Here is a 15209-nt window from a genome sequence, read left to right as displayed (position 1 = left end):
TGTGTTTCCTTCCAAAGGCATGCATTCTGTGTTTCAATCCTCTAGGGCCTATTAAGTGACCAGATAGATTTTGTCCATACAAAATTAACTGATTTTGCATTGTATTTACATTTTGATAGGCTGCAAATATGTCTTAATGTTGCAGTGCCTGAGGGCCTCTTCTTATCTTTACTTTCACCCACTTGGTGATCTCATCCAGTTCCAAGGCTTTGAATACATCTATGAATAGATGACTCTCAAAGTTATGTTCCACTGTAGACTGCCCTCTCTGCCTATTTGATTTTTTCCACTCGACAGTCTAATATGAGCATCGGGTATGTCCAAATCCTGGTTTCCATCTGCAGCCTTCTTCATCTAAGTAAATGGCAACTTCATTTGTCCAGCTGCTCAGGACAACAAGTTTGGGGTCATCTTTTACTCCTTTATTCTCACACCCAGAAGGGGTTGTCTCACCTTCAAATACATCCAGAATTCATCCTTTCTGACCTTTTTTTCTGCTATCAGTCTAGTTCAAGCAACCATCATCTCTTGGCTTGGTGATTGCAACAGCCTTCTAACCCTTCCTTCCTGTGGTCTACTCCTAACTCAGTGGCCAGAGTGATCTTGTTCATTAGTAAATCACATCATCTCGCTCCTCAGTTTACGCCCTCCAGTGGCTCCCATCTTACTTAGAGGAGAGCTTGAAACTCTGCTCTCTTCTCCTCTGAAAAAAAGAAAACTAAAAAAACCAAACCAACAAACCAAGCAAGCCCTACCTTCTCTAGGCTTTGCCTTTTGTTCCCCCTCCCTCTCAGGTGGGAGTGTCCTGGTCTCTGATGTCTTCAGGGCCACATTCTGGCTGCAGCTGGAGCTATCCTCGCGTGATCATTAGTTGCTCATTTTAAAGTTGGTCAAGGTGAAATTTGCTAAGAAATGTATTTCCCAGTTCCGAGAACTCTCCGTGGTGTGCCTAGGAGATAAGAACTTCAAGTGACTTTAACAAGAGATTGTCCCTTCTGTTCCCACCCGTATAGGAATCAACATTCTGTCTCCATACAGCAGCTCACAGCTCCCACCTATGGGAAATGCCTGTTTGTTTCACGTAACATTGAACCCAGCAGCTTTATTCTACTTGGTTCTTCCACTACTTTTTCTTTTTCCTTTCTTTTTTCCCCCTTTAAGAAAACGAAGTCCATTTTAATTTTGTAGGTTTGACAGAACTAGGACAATAGGACAATGCTTGCTGGGATCAAATTTTTCTGTATGTATCTTTTTTGGCAGAATCAGTGTTTGCAAGCGGCAGATAAAACTTGACTGTTGGAGAACCTCGTTGTAGCAAGCAGCTGCCTGCCAGCAAATCTGCAGTTAACAACAGAGCTAGAGTCATTGTTAGCCAGGTAGGAGAGATGAGGGGAAGAGAAAGCTGGAGAGCATCCTTGTTAGGCTCTAAATGAATCAGTTGTTTAGCAATTACTGTAAGACAGCAGATCGGGGTACATGAGCTCTGAAGATAACATCTCAACTTGGTTTGCTGTTCTTACACGACACGGGTGTATATGCATGAAGGAAGCTCCACAGCCCCAAAATATTTTATTCACCTCACACTCGGAGGAGTTCACTGACTGGAATTCAATAGAAACTGTTCTCTGTGTGAAAGTAATTTCAGAAAGTAATCTAGTTTATGGAAATGAAAGGCATCAAAACACAAAAAAACACTGTTTCTCTACAAGTGCTTTGCCTCAAATATTTGACATGGAAATTTGTATAATCCCTCTGGGGGCACGTGGGTTTCACCAGTGTTAACATCTTTTGAAATGGATTTCACAAATGTTTATTTGCCGTGCCAGGCTAACAAATAATTTAGAATATCGAGGCATCTTCCCAGAATCAAACTTAATGATATGAATCTCAAATGATTGTGGAGGATAAAAGGTATGAATTTTAACTGGGTACTGGGGGCTGACGTTACTTTCAAATACTGCCCCAGGGAGTAAAGGTGCCACTTAGCTGTTCTGAGCCCCCAAACCTTGCTAGGTGGGCAATGCGCCTCAGAAATGACGGTGGATCATCCACTGCCACTTTCTGCTTCATTTCTCACACAGGAAATAAGTCTTCTTGCACAGGTCTGGAGGGAGAGGGAGGGAAGGGGATGATACAATGGGTAGGGTGGGCTCAGGTCCGACGTGACAACGAGTAAAATGGGGTGGGCTGCTTCCTACCAGTCCTTAGGAAAAGAGTGGGCAGAAGATCAGCGCTTTAGAGGATAAGCCTTAGGTTAGAACAGAATCAAGGAAGAGCAAGAGAGGGACGCTTATGTTTTCCATCATCTGCTGAATGGGAATGCCCATGAATCCCTTCCTGTCTTCCTTTGAGGGAGCACTAGCTTGTCATTCTAGAAGACGCCATGTGGTCCTGTGAGAACCCTCTCCCCCATGTGCAATGTCCCTCAGGCCTGGTGACAAGGACCCTTCCCTAGGGCCATCGTTCCCAGGCAGAGATTTGAGGTGGCACAGTCCCTATGTCTCATTAAGTGAAGAAAACATCCCTGTTTTGTAGAAGGGCCAGCAGCTTTCCTGTGTCTGCATGGTGGGTGACGAGCAGAGTCAGAGGCCACCAGGGTGGCCAGAGTTCCATGCCCCACGGTCACCCTTGTCAGCCCTTCTCAGCCCTGATGATCACCATACTCAGCTCAGAGGAGAATCTGCTGGAGCGGGGGCATGAACCTTCTATGAGATTGATGCAGAGGGGGATACAGATGCCCAGCCAAACTGTTGAGACCCCTCCCACCAGGAACTGAGTCTGTGTCCTCTCTTTTTGAGCCCGGGCAGACTCTGTGACTTTCTGTCATTTCTGGGCCCAGCCTTTAAGAGGACTGGCAGTTTCTGCTTCCTTCCTTTAAACCTTTGAGCCACCATTCCTTTTCTGGAGAGAACACACAGAGAAGCCTGGAGACCACATAGAGAAGAAGCAACCAGTTGAGCATGGCCTCCTGACTGCCTGTACGAACCACGTCAGTCAGTTTAAATTTTTCAGTAGCTGCATTAAAAAGTAAAAAGAAACAGGTAAAATTAATAATACATTTTATTTGACCCAATATATGAAAAAAATTCAGCATGAAATTAATAAATAGTAAAAATAAGACAGTTTACATTTCTTTTTTTCATACAGTCTTCAAAATCCAGTGTGGTATTTACATATACAGCATGTCTCAATTCAGTAGAGCCACATTTCAAGTGCTCCATAGCACAGGTGGGGCTGGGTGCCGTGGCTCATGCCTGTAATCCCAGCACTTGGGGAGGCTAAGGAAAGCAAATCGTTTGAACTCAGGAGTTCGAGGCCAGCCTAGGCAACATGATGAAACCCCTATCTCTGCAAAAAATGTAAAACTTAGCTGGATGGGGTGGCACACACCTGTAGTCCCAGCTAGGGAGGCTGAGGTTGGAGGATCACTTGAGCCTGGGAGGTGGAGGCTGCAGTGATTGTGATTGTGATTGCATGACTACACTCCAGCTTGGGCAACAAAGCAAGACCCTGTCAAAAAAAAAAAAAAAAAAAGTGAAAGAAAGAGAAAGAAAGGAAAGAAAAAGACAAAGAGAGAAAGAAGAAAAAAGAAAGGAAAGAAAAAGAGAAAGAAGAAAAAGAAGGAAAGAAAGAAGAAAGAAAGGAAAGAAAGAAAGAAAGCAAGAAAAGAGAAGAGAAAAAAGCATATGTGGCTCATAGCTACCAAATTAGACAGTGCTTATCTAAAGTCGTCACTGTTATCTGCCTCTGCTGCTCACCCTCATACCACCACAAAAAAGAAAAATTCCTCTACAAGTGGACACATGCTGAAATAAACACTCAGGCGTCCTTGAAGGGAAGTAGTCACCAGAGGATGTACCAATGAAGGAGAAACCCTCTCTTGCGCTTAGATGGGGGTGGGATAGAGCAAGGCCTATTGATACATTTTTCTATAAGCTGCGGACCGACCACCTTCTTCCTCAGTGGTTGCATTTGCAAGTTGTAGCCTCAGTCTATCTCAGTTAAGCAAAGAACTCTATATAAAAATTCTTATTTGTGAAGGAGCTAAGTGGCTATTCAATTTAAATAAGAGTCTGCTTTACAAAAGGATTCGCTTTGGGATTGCCTAAGCTAGCGCATTTCTCTTGTGTGTTTAAAATAAATCCATTTATTTTTAAAAGATTTAATCAGATTGAACCAACATCTATTGAATGAAATAAATTATCCCTACATGTGAAGGCTTCCTGAAAGTTGATTTGGGGGATGAATACGAGCAGAGAGATGCAATACGCATAGAATGTTAGGGCTGTGAGAGAACATTGTGCTCACAGCATCTAGTTCAGGGATGGCAGATGCAGGCGGCTGGGCCATGGACAGCAGGGTGGCCTGCCCTACCAAGTCTAGCGAGGCCCCAGGCATAGTCTCTATCCACGCCTCGAGGCAGTTGCTACCAATAGATCTGTAGCAGCCGTAAGATGAAATCAGACATCCATGTTCTCTTTTTTTTTTTTTTTTTTTTTGAGACAGAGTCTCGCTCTGTTGCCCAGGCTGGAGTGCAGTGGCGTAATCTCAGCTTACTGCAAGCTTCGCCTCCCAGGTTCACGCCATTCTCCTGCCTCAGCCTCCCGCATAGCTGGGACTACAGGCACCCACCACCACGCCCAGCTAATTTTTTGTATTTTTAGTAGAGACGGGGTTTCACCATGTTAGCCAGGATGGTCTCGATCTCCTGACCTCGTGATCCGCCCGCCTCGGCCTCCCAAAGTGCTGGGATTATAGGCATGAGCCACCGCACCCAGCTGACATCCATGTTCCTATAACAGGTAGGCACCTATAAGGATTATTTGCCAGTCTGCCCCCGACTTCCCCACCATTATTCTGAAGCTCACTGGGGGCCCCCATCCATGGTTGATTGGTCTAGGGTGGGCACCTGAGCTAATCTGAAGGCCGGCCCTTCCCAGGTTTTTTGTATTTAGGAGACCAAGAGTATGTCAGTGAGTCTCTCTGGTGGTTGAACCTTAAAATGGAAAACTCAGGAGTTGCCTAAACTGCTCAATCCTCAGGGTACATACGAAGGCAAGGGACAGAGCTGCTACTCTGAGGACAGCAGAGATGAGAGGACAGGGGTCTGGGGGCTCATCCCAGCTGAGTATGTGGCACAGGCCAAACCCCTCACTTGATCACCTCTCCCTCGGATTCCACACCACAGTAACCGTTCCATAAAGTATCTTTTTGCAGAACAAGCATGACTTGGCTTCTCTCATCTGTAAACCCACAATCTTAATTAATACAGAGGCCCAGCTTCAGGGGCATGCAACCTGTGTACTCAACAAGTGGCCCCATGCTTAGGGCACTGTGCTTGGTTTGATGGTCTACTATCACTGTCTTGAAATTCTTAACCTTTTTTTTTTTGAGACAAAGTCTCACTCTGTCTCCCAGGCTGGAGTGCAGTGGCACAATCTCGGCTCACTGCAACCTCCACCTCCTAGGTTCAAGCAATTCTCCTACAGGCGTGTGCCACCACACCTGGCTAATTTTTACATTTTTAGTAGAGACAGGGTTTCACCACGTTGGCCAGGCTGGTCTCGAACTTCTGAGCTCAAGTGATCCATCTGCCTTGGCCTCCCAAAGTGTTGGGATTACAGGCATGAGTCACCTCACCCAGCCTTAACCATTTTTTAATAAGGGACCCCACACTTCCATCTTGTATTCGCCCCACAGATTATGTAGTCAGTCCTGCGAATATACTTTCATTTTAGAAGAGGAGGTAATTGAAACTGAGATGAAGTCAGTAATTCAATTAAAATCACAGAGATGGCTACAGAATCTATTTCAGTCTGGTGGAGTCCAGGTTGGAACTGAGACAAGGGCATAAACAGGTGAAAAGGGTTAAGGTTGGTGGAGAAAGAAGAATCGTTTTGTTTCTCTTTCTTCTTCCATGACACAGAAATTCCCTAACCCCAAACCTTAATGGCTGTTGTTTTGCTTCTCAATTTTCATAGAAATAAGCAGAAGAAAGGGTAGGTAGGAAAAGGCTGACTGGTGTCACAGACCAATTGTTCTGAGAGCAGGAAACATTTGCCAGGTTGCCAAAGCCAACCTCATTTCCCAATTTCCCAAAGACCCAATTTCCCCAGCTGCTTTGTTGACATAGCAACAGTGAATTCTGAAAGGGTTGTTATAATATTAATATGTATTTCATGGTGGGTTTGCCCTGTGTTCTTCCCGGCCCTTGTGATCCAGGTCTGAAAAAGAGGTGCTTTTGGCTTCTGGCCATGGAAGCCAAGGCCCAGTTCTCCAAGTGGGATAAGTAAGGAGCAGGTGCCTCTGTCAGCACATCCACCAACTGGGTGGAATCCCCCCACCAGGTCCTCCCACCCCCAAGACTTCGCTGCCTTCCCCAGAGCGAAGGGGCTGACTTTGTAGATATTTTAAGTAATAGCTGCACCTTGGGATACATTTCCACCCTCCTACTACTCAGGGTGTTAAACGTAGCACCTGTGAGCCATTGTGTAGAAAATCAATTACACCTTGGGCCCAGTGATAAGAATTCATCCCCCGAGCTCAATTTTTAAAAGGCTTCAAAAGGCCTCCCACCTCTTTCCCTTTTTCCAATGCAAATGAGCAACACTCAGGATATTTGCATGCCAAATTCCAGCATGGGTTTCAAGAGAGTAAATGGTCATATTTATTAGTAATAGCAGTGGTAGATGAGTAAGAGGGATTTAATAAATGTATGTTGAATATGTTTGTGTTTCTATAGCACTTAAGAGTTTTCAAAGCCTTTTTTCCCCCCAAATATCATTTATTTGATTCTTAAACAAGCAAACAAACCCAAAAGGCCTGCAATGAGGACAAAGAGGAATTATCCTCAATTTATTGATGAGAATAAGGCTAGAGAAAGATTTTGTCTTGCCCAGTGTCATATAACTGATTCATAGGTGTCAGAGTCATGATTAGAACTTGAGTTGGTCTCCCAGCTAGCACTGCCTTTCATCTGTATCATGTTGCTTCATGGTATTTCAGAAGGGACACAGGGACAGAACAGGAGTTATATTAACTGAGTGCAGGAGAGTGTAATCAATAATAGCTAAAATCTATTAAAGGCTTACTATGTGTCTGCCATGGATATTATCTCATTTAATTTTTGGGGGGGTGGGGGGATGGAGTCTTGCTCTGTCACTCTTAAAATATCTATAGAGTCAGCCCTTTCACTCTGGGGAGTGGTGTGAGTGCAGTAATGTGATCTCGGCTCACTGCAACCTGTGCCTCCCAGGTTCAAGTGATTCTCCTGCCTCAGCCTCCCCAGTAACGTGGACTACAGGCACACGCCAGCATGCCTGGCTAATTTTTGTATTTTTAGTAGAGATGGAGTTTCACTATATTGGTCAGGCTGGTCTCGAACTGCTGACCTCAGGTGATTCACCACCCCCTCAGCCTCCCAAAGTGCTGGGATTATAGGCGTGAGCCACCGCGCCTAGCCTCATTTAATTTTTTAATTCAACATTTTAGTTTGAGATCATTGTAGACTCACACGCAATTATAGGAAATAAAAAGATCCTGTGTATCCTTTGCCTAGTTTCCCCCAATAGTAATATCTTGCAGGACCATAGAACAAAGTCAGAACCAGGATGTTGACATTGACACAGTCAAGATATGCAATATTTTCATCACCATGGGGATCCCTTATAAAAGAAGTCCCCAACCCAGTACTGGTCCGTGGCCTGTTAGCAACAGGGCCACACTGCAGGAGGTGAGCAGAGGGTGAGTGAGCACAGCTTCATCTGTATTTACAGCCGCTCCCCATCACTCGAATTACGGCCTCCTGTCAGTTCACGGGCGGCATTAGATTCTCACAGGAGCGCAAACCCTATTGTGAACCGCACATGTGAAGGATCTGGGCTGCATGCTTCTTCTGAGAATCTGATAAATGCAATGCGCTTGAATCAGCCTGAAACCATTCCACTGCACTCCGTGGAAAAACTGTCTTCCATTAAATGGGTCCCTGGTGCCAAAAAGGTTGGGGACCCCTGCCTTATATTGTCCTATTATAGCCACACCTACTTCCCTGTCACTCCCATCCCTCCTTAACCCCTGGCAACCACTAGTCTGTTCTCCATGTCTATGAATTTGTTATTTCAGTGACGTTGTATGAGTAGAAGTAAGCAGCATGTAATGCGTGATTCCCCACCTTCCCCACTCAGCGTAATTGTCTGGAGATCCATCAAGATTGCTGTATATATCAATAGTTCATTCCTTTTTATTGCTGCTAGCATTCCATGGTCCAGAAGTACCACAATTTAACCATCCACCTGTTACAGTTTTTGACTATATGAATAAAGCTTCTGTAAACATTTGTGTACAGGTTTGTGTGTGAATGTAAGTATTTGCTTCCCTGGGATAAATGCCCAAGAATACAATTATTGGGTTGTATCGTAGTTGCATGTTTAAGTTCTTGAGCAATTGCCAAACTGTTTTACATGCCCAGTAGCAATGTCTGATCTGTCCAGCTTCTCCACATCCTCACCAGCATTTGGTGTTGTGACTACTTTTTATTTCAGTCGTTCTGATAGGTATATACTGATATTTCACTCTGGTTTTATTTTACACTTCCCTAATGGTTGATGTCAAATATCTTTTCATGTGCTTGTTTATCATTTGTGTGTCCTGTATGATGATTGTGTATCCACTATGATGAAATATTTCTTCATGTCTTTTGCCCATTTTCTATTGTAATGTTCTCCTTTTTGGTGAAGGTTTTTTTTGTTTGTTTGTCTGCTTGCTTTTACTGTGAAGTTTTGAAAGTTCTCTTTCTATTCTAGATACTAGAATATTACATATCCTCTACAGGATAAGTGATTTGCAATAGTTTCTCCAACTCTGTAGCTTGTCTTTTCATCTTCTTAATTGGGTCTTATGTAGAACAAAAATTTAAATTTTGATTAAGTACAATTTATCTTTTTTTTTTAAGAGATCATGCTTTTGGTTTCAAGTATAAGAATTCTTTGCCTAGTCTTAGATCCTAAAGATTTTCTCCTATATTTTTCTAGAAGTTTTCCCATTTACATTTATTAGGTTTGTGATCTATTTTGAATTAATTTTTGTATAAGGAACAGCCTATGGATGTCTAATTGCTCTAGCACCATTTGTTGAAAAGGCTCTCTTTCTTCCATTGAATTTCTTTTGCATCTTTATCAAAATTCGATTGGATATATTTGTATGTTGGTCTATTTCCAGGTACTATGTTCTGTCTTTTTTTTTGAGATGGAGTCTCTCTCCTGTTGCCCAGGCTGGTGTGCAGTGGTGCATTTTCTGCTCACTGCAACCTCTGCCTCCCCGGTTCAAGATTCTCCTGCTTAGCCTCTCGAGTAGCTGGGATTACAGGCACCTGCCACCATGCCCAGCTAATTTTTTATTTGTAGTAGAGATGGAGTTTCACCAAGTTGGCCAGGCTGGTCTCAAACTCCTGACCGCAGGTGATTCGCCCACCTTGGCCTCCCAGAGTGCTGGGATTGCAGGCATGAGCCACGGTGCCTGGCCTGTCTTGTTTAATTTTTAACAATCGCTTGTAACAAATAGATGCTATTATTGCCTCTACTTTACAGATGAATAAACTGACATACAGAGAACAAAACAAGGTTTTTATCACTAAATATTTGCTACTTTAAAAGGCAAGCAAGAATATTGGCAACCACTTCTATTTATAATGAGAAAAAGCTATACTAAAGGTGGGCTCAGTTACATTAACATTCATTCTATACAAAGTCAAACCAGAAGGAAGGATCTATTTTTCCATCGGAAACATCCTCATCTGACCCATCAGAATAGTGTCAAGAAATAAACACCTAGACTAACATGCAATAAAGTGACGCCAGCTGGATTTATTACTCTATTAGGCTCAATAAAGATCACTCTGTTGCCCTAACAACCTAATGAGAGCCATGACTTGTTAGATAAACTAACCATCAGGTGAAGAAAATAACTGTCAATAGGCGGCCCTTTACCTGTTGACAGATAACTGTGATGTAAAACCAGCAGCACATCCAGATTATTTGAGAGGCTTTTTAAAAGTGCAGCTTCCTGAGCCACATACTAGAGCCACTCAAGCAGAATCTCTAGGCTCCAGCTCTTTCTGTTTATATTTATTTATTACCGTGTGTGTGTGTGTGTGTGTGTGTGTGTGTAGGTGTGGGTGTGGGTGGTGGTGGTGGTGGTGGTGGTGGTGGTGAGGAAGGACAGTTTATAATTCTCCGGGGAATTTTGATGCAGCTGGTCACTGGATGGCCAAGACCAAAAAAAAGCTTTTTCAAATGTGGCAGAGAAGAAGAAGCTGGGTTTCATTTTGAGAAATTGAGAGGCCATGAGAAACTCTTTTTTTAAAAAAACAGTGTGCTGTGTTTGGTTTTGTAGGAAAAGAGTTTCCAAAAGTTGCCCATAAACTTCTTCCTCATATTTGAGACTGAATTTGGTTGCTAGAGATTGAATAGAGTTTTAATTTAATAAAGATTGTTCTGCAGGATCAAAAACCATTTTATGAACCCTTAAACGTTCAACTGTGATGTGCAAATAAAATGAACCCTGAAATTGTATGAAACACCTGTGTCTCCAAATTCAAATTGTTTAGGCAGAAGGGATTTTTCAGCTGGATAGTGGTAGTGCGTTTAGGTAAGAGTCTAACACACGTAATTGGATTTGTCATTCTTCTTTTTTCTGACAATCAAATCAAAGATTGGGTAATCATTACCTGAGCAATACAGAGTAAATTACTCTTTAATTTGTGTCATCTTCTTAGATCTAAAAGGTTTATGTTTGTTTTCTTAATTGTTAGACCACCTGGAGTGGATTTATGATTTACTCCTCAATATTCATCCCACCTTAGAAAATTAGCCTAATCTTATTCCACTGCCCTGCTACCACCACCTTCTCGGGTGACTGGTCAGGATTAGGCATGGTGGTGGAGAGTTTCCAGTGTCTTCCACATCTGATTCTACTGTCCTTTCTTAGGACATAGGAAGACAATACTTCTCCATATACTTGCAATCGAATGGGGCCATATGACTAATGAGCCATGGACGAAAGTGACAAGTATCATTTAGGGATTCAGCATTAAACAGTTGTGCAAGACCCTCTGCTACTCTCCCTCTGCCATAAGGAATGTGGAAGAATGGAGATGCAGGTGTCCACAAGATTTCTGAGCCAGCTTATGGAGCGAGCTACCCCAGAGAGTCTCTGGAACCACAACATACTTTGCACGAAGCAAGAAACACACCTTTGCATTCTGAAACTACTGAGAGTTGAGGATGATTTCCTACTAGAGCATAATTTAGCTTAAGCTATGACCCTATTCTAGATAATGAAATGTAAGATAAAATCTGATGAGGGGCCGGGCACAGTGGCTCATGCCTGTAATCCTAGCATGTTGGGAGGCCGAGGCAGGTGGGCAGATCACCTGAGGTCAGGAGTTCGAGACCAGCCTGGCCAACACAGTGAAACCCCATCTCTACTAAAAATACAAAAATTAGTCAGGCGTGGTGGCACACGCCTGTAATCCCAGCTACTCAGGAGGCTGAGGCAGGAGAATCACCTGAATCCAGGAGGTGGAGGTTGCAGTGAGCTAAGATTGCACCACTGCTCTCCGGCCTGGGAGACAGAGAGAGACCGTGTCTCAAAAAAAAAAAAAAAAAAAAAAATCTGATGAGGGAGCTTTTGGGGAAAGTTTCCTCTCCTAAAAGAAACCACAGGAAGAGGTAGTTTCTCATTTCCCTCCAGATTTTAGGTCTGGGTGTGAGGCTGGGACCACTACAGCCATCTCACTCCCAGCCCCAGGGTGAGGCTACTTAAGATGGGAGAGCAGAGAGGTCTTGGATCATTGGTGACATCCTTGAGCTGTTGAAACAACAACTCTGGAACTTACTGTACCTCTTTTCTTTCTGCTATGTGAGATAATAAATTTCCTTATTGTTCAAATTGGTTTGATTTGGAGTTTATTACTGTGATGGTTAATAATGAGTGTCAACTTGATTGGATTGAAGGATGCAAAGTACTGTTCCTGGGTTGTATCTGTGAGGGTGTTGCCAACAGAGATTAATATGTAAGTTAGTGGACTGGGAGAGACAGACCCACGCTCAACTTGAGTGGGCACCATCTAATCAGCAGCCAGCATGGCTAGAATGAAACAGGCAGAATAACTTAGACGGACTTGACTTGCTGAGTCTTCCGGACTTCATCTTTCTCCCAAGCTGGATGCTTCCTGCCCTCGAATATCAGACTCCAAGTTCTTCAGCTTTTGGACTCTTGGACTTACACTAGTGGTTTGCCAAGGGCTCTCGGGCCTTTGGCCACAGACTGAAGGCTTCACTGTCAGTTTCCCTACTTGTGAGGTTTTGGGACTTGGACTGATCCACCACTGGCTTCCTGGCTCCTCAACTTGAAGACTACTTATTGTGGGACTTCTGATTGTGTGAGTCAATTCTCCTTAATAAACTCCCTTTCATATATACATATATCCTATTAGTTCTGTCCCTTTAGAGAACCCTGACTAATACAGTTACTTCCAATCAAAAGCATCTTAACTGATAAATCATGGCTTTTGGCAATACAAGATTACACTTAACTTCAGTCCTCTGCAACTACTATTCTTATAGCAGGAATGTTGCTAAAATCTCAATTTCTCATCTAGGGCCAGGCACAATGTCTTACTGCAATCCCAACACTTGGGAGGCAAAGGTGGGAGGACTGCTTGAGTCCAGGAGTTTGAGACCAGCCTGGCAGTATAGTGAGACTTCATCTCTACAAAAGATTTCTTAAAAATTAGTCAGGCATGGTGTCACATGCCTGTAGTTCCAGGAACTTGGGAGGCTAAGGTGGGAGGATTGCTTGAGCCCCAAATGTCAAAGCTGCAGTAAGCGATGATTGCACCACTGCAAGAGCCTGGGTGACAGAGCAAGACTCTGTCTTGAAAAATAAAATAAAATAAAATCTAATTGAATTAAATAGGAAACTAAATTTAAAATAAACTTCCAGGACAGTCACGGTGGCTCACGCCTGTAATCCCAGCACTTTGGGAGGCCGAAGCGGGAGGATCACTTGAGGTCAGGAATTTGAGACCAGCCTAGCCAACATGGCAAAACCCCATCTTTATTAAAAATACAAAAATTAGCCAGGTGTGGTGGTGGGCACCTGTAATCCCAGCTACTCTGGAGGCTGAGGCAGGAGAATTGCTTGAACCCGGTGGGATGTAGAGGTTACAGCGAGCAGAGATCACACCATTGCACTCCAGCCAGGGCAACAGAGCAAGGCTCCATCTCAAAAATAAAAATAAAAAATAAAAAACAAACTTCCAGTTGTTCTAAATGCTTTATAGTATTTATCTCCTTAAGACTCCACAGAAGCCAGCGAGAGAATCTGGCTCCCAACTCTGGGGACAACACTGAGGTGTGGCACTTTCTTGGCTCTGGAGGGAGTTCGGTCCCTGGACCTGCATTCTCCCACAGGCTCTGCCTCCTGCCCGCTTGTCTCAGCATCTGGTTGTGGAAAAAAAATTACCATGTGACACTGCAGTTGCACGTGATACTTCAGAGGGTAAGGGAACCTGACAGAGCTTCTTGGCATCCCAGGACACCTTTTAAGGTAAGTCTCTCCTGGTGCCAGCTTCCCAAGATGATTTGGTCTCCTATTATGGGAAGCTCAGGTGAAATATGGGCACTGAGTGCCTACTCACTCTGCATCTGAATGGTCCTAAAACCTCATAGAAAAGTTATATCCTTTCTATCTTCATATCCTTGATATAAGACTTCCAGCTGGGCATAGTGGCTCACGTCTGTAATCCCAGCACTCTGGGAGGCTGAGGCAGGTGGATTACTTGAGGTCAGGAGTTCCAGACCAGCCTGGCCAACATGGTGAAACTTCTGTCTCTACCAAAAAATAGAAAACAAGCCGGGTGTGGTGCCGCACGCCTATACTCCCAGCTACTTGGGAGGCTGAGGCGGGAAAATCGCTTGAACCCAGGAGGTAGAGGTTGCAGTGAGCCAAGATAATGCTACTGCACTCCAGCCTGGGTGACAAGAGCAAAACTCTGTCTCAAAAAAAAAAAAAAAAAGACACCCTTACACTTCCTCTAGAGGAATCTCTGAGGGAAAATCTATGCAGATCTCTAACGGGTCACTGGGAAAGCAAGAGAAAGGGACCGAGGCGAGTGCAACTACTCAGTAGCCACCGTAAGGGGCTCAACCATGATGATAATGGAGGGGTGCCAATGAAGCGGGTATGCAGTGACAAAAGTAAGAGTTCTTTGTGTGTGCTGGCGGAAATATCCAGGAGACTATGTGTCTCTTCCTTCTTCCCTTAAAATTTAACTGAATTCTGTTATAATCACTTCTCGGCCTTTTGGCTAAGATCAAGTGTAATTCTGTTATATTATTTTTCCGTTGTATTATGTTTAAATTATTTGGGGATGTAGGTGGGGTTTAAGTAGAGTAAATAGTTAACTATGATATCCAATATGAGGACAGTCGTGATTCACTTGCATTCACCTCATTCATTCATCCATTCATCCATCAAAAATACTTTTAAGGATCTACTGTTTGCCAGACACTGTACTAGGCACAGAGATATAGAAAGAAGAGACACTGTCAAGAGGTCAGGAGTTTGAGACCAGCCTGGCTAACATGGTGAAACCCATCTTTACTAAAAATACAAAAATTAGCTGGACTTGGTGGTGGGCGCCTGTAGTCCCAGCTACTTGGGAGGCTGAGGCAGGAGAATTGCTTGAACCCGGGAGGCAGAGATTGCAGTGAGCCGAGATCACACCATTGCACTCCAGCCTGGGCAGACAGAGCAAGACTCCATCTCAGAAAAATAAAAAACAAAGACACTGTTCTTGAATTCAGTATAAAGTGGGAGATAAACAAATAAGCAGGCCCTGACAATCTAGCAGAACAAAAGCCATGTGAGATTGTGCCTTGGTAGCTTCAGGGACTTGGGGGAAGTGCATTACCCCAGCATGTATCCTGCAGCCTGGAAATTCCACCCACGGAGAAGGGAAGCCTTCTTAAGAAGTCCTTTGTTTAAAAGAAGGTCTTACCTTGGCTTCTCCCAAAAACGGCAGTCTGAGACCAGGGCCTGTGTGTCAGTGGTTTATTTTAATAAGCCATCCTAGGGGTCTGGTGTGAGGGAATCAAGAAGAATCAAACAAGGGCTGGGCTTGGTGACTCACGCCTGTAATCCCAGCA

General features: G+C 43.8%; 1 pseudogene; it reads left to right on the top strand.

Annotated features, from left to right (window-relative positions):
- Positions 1-14348: 14348 nt before the first annotated feature.
- LOC112629631 lies at positions 14349-14520 on the top strand (annotated as a pseudogene).
- The last annotated feature ends 689 nt before the right edge of the window (positions 14521-15209 follow it).

Source organism: Theropithecus gelada, chromosome 7b (assembly GCF_003255815.1).
Source record: "Theropithecus gelada isolate Dixy chromosome 7b, Tgel_1.0, whole genome shotgun sequence".
Classification (NCBI taxonomy): domain Eukaryota; kingdom Metazoa; phylum Chordata; class Mammalia; order Primates; family Cercopithecidae; genus Theropithecus; species Theropithecus gelada.
This window is presented reverse-complemented; position numbering and strand designations above follow the sequence as displayed.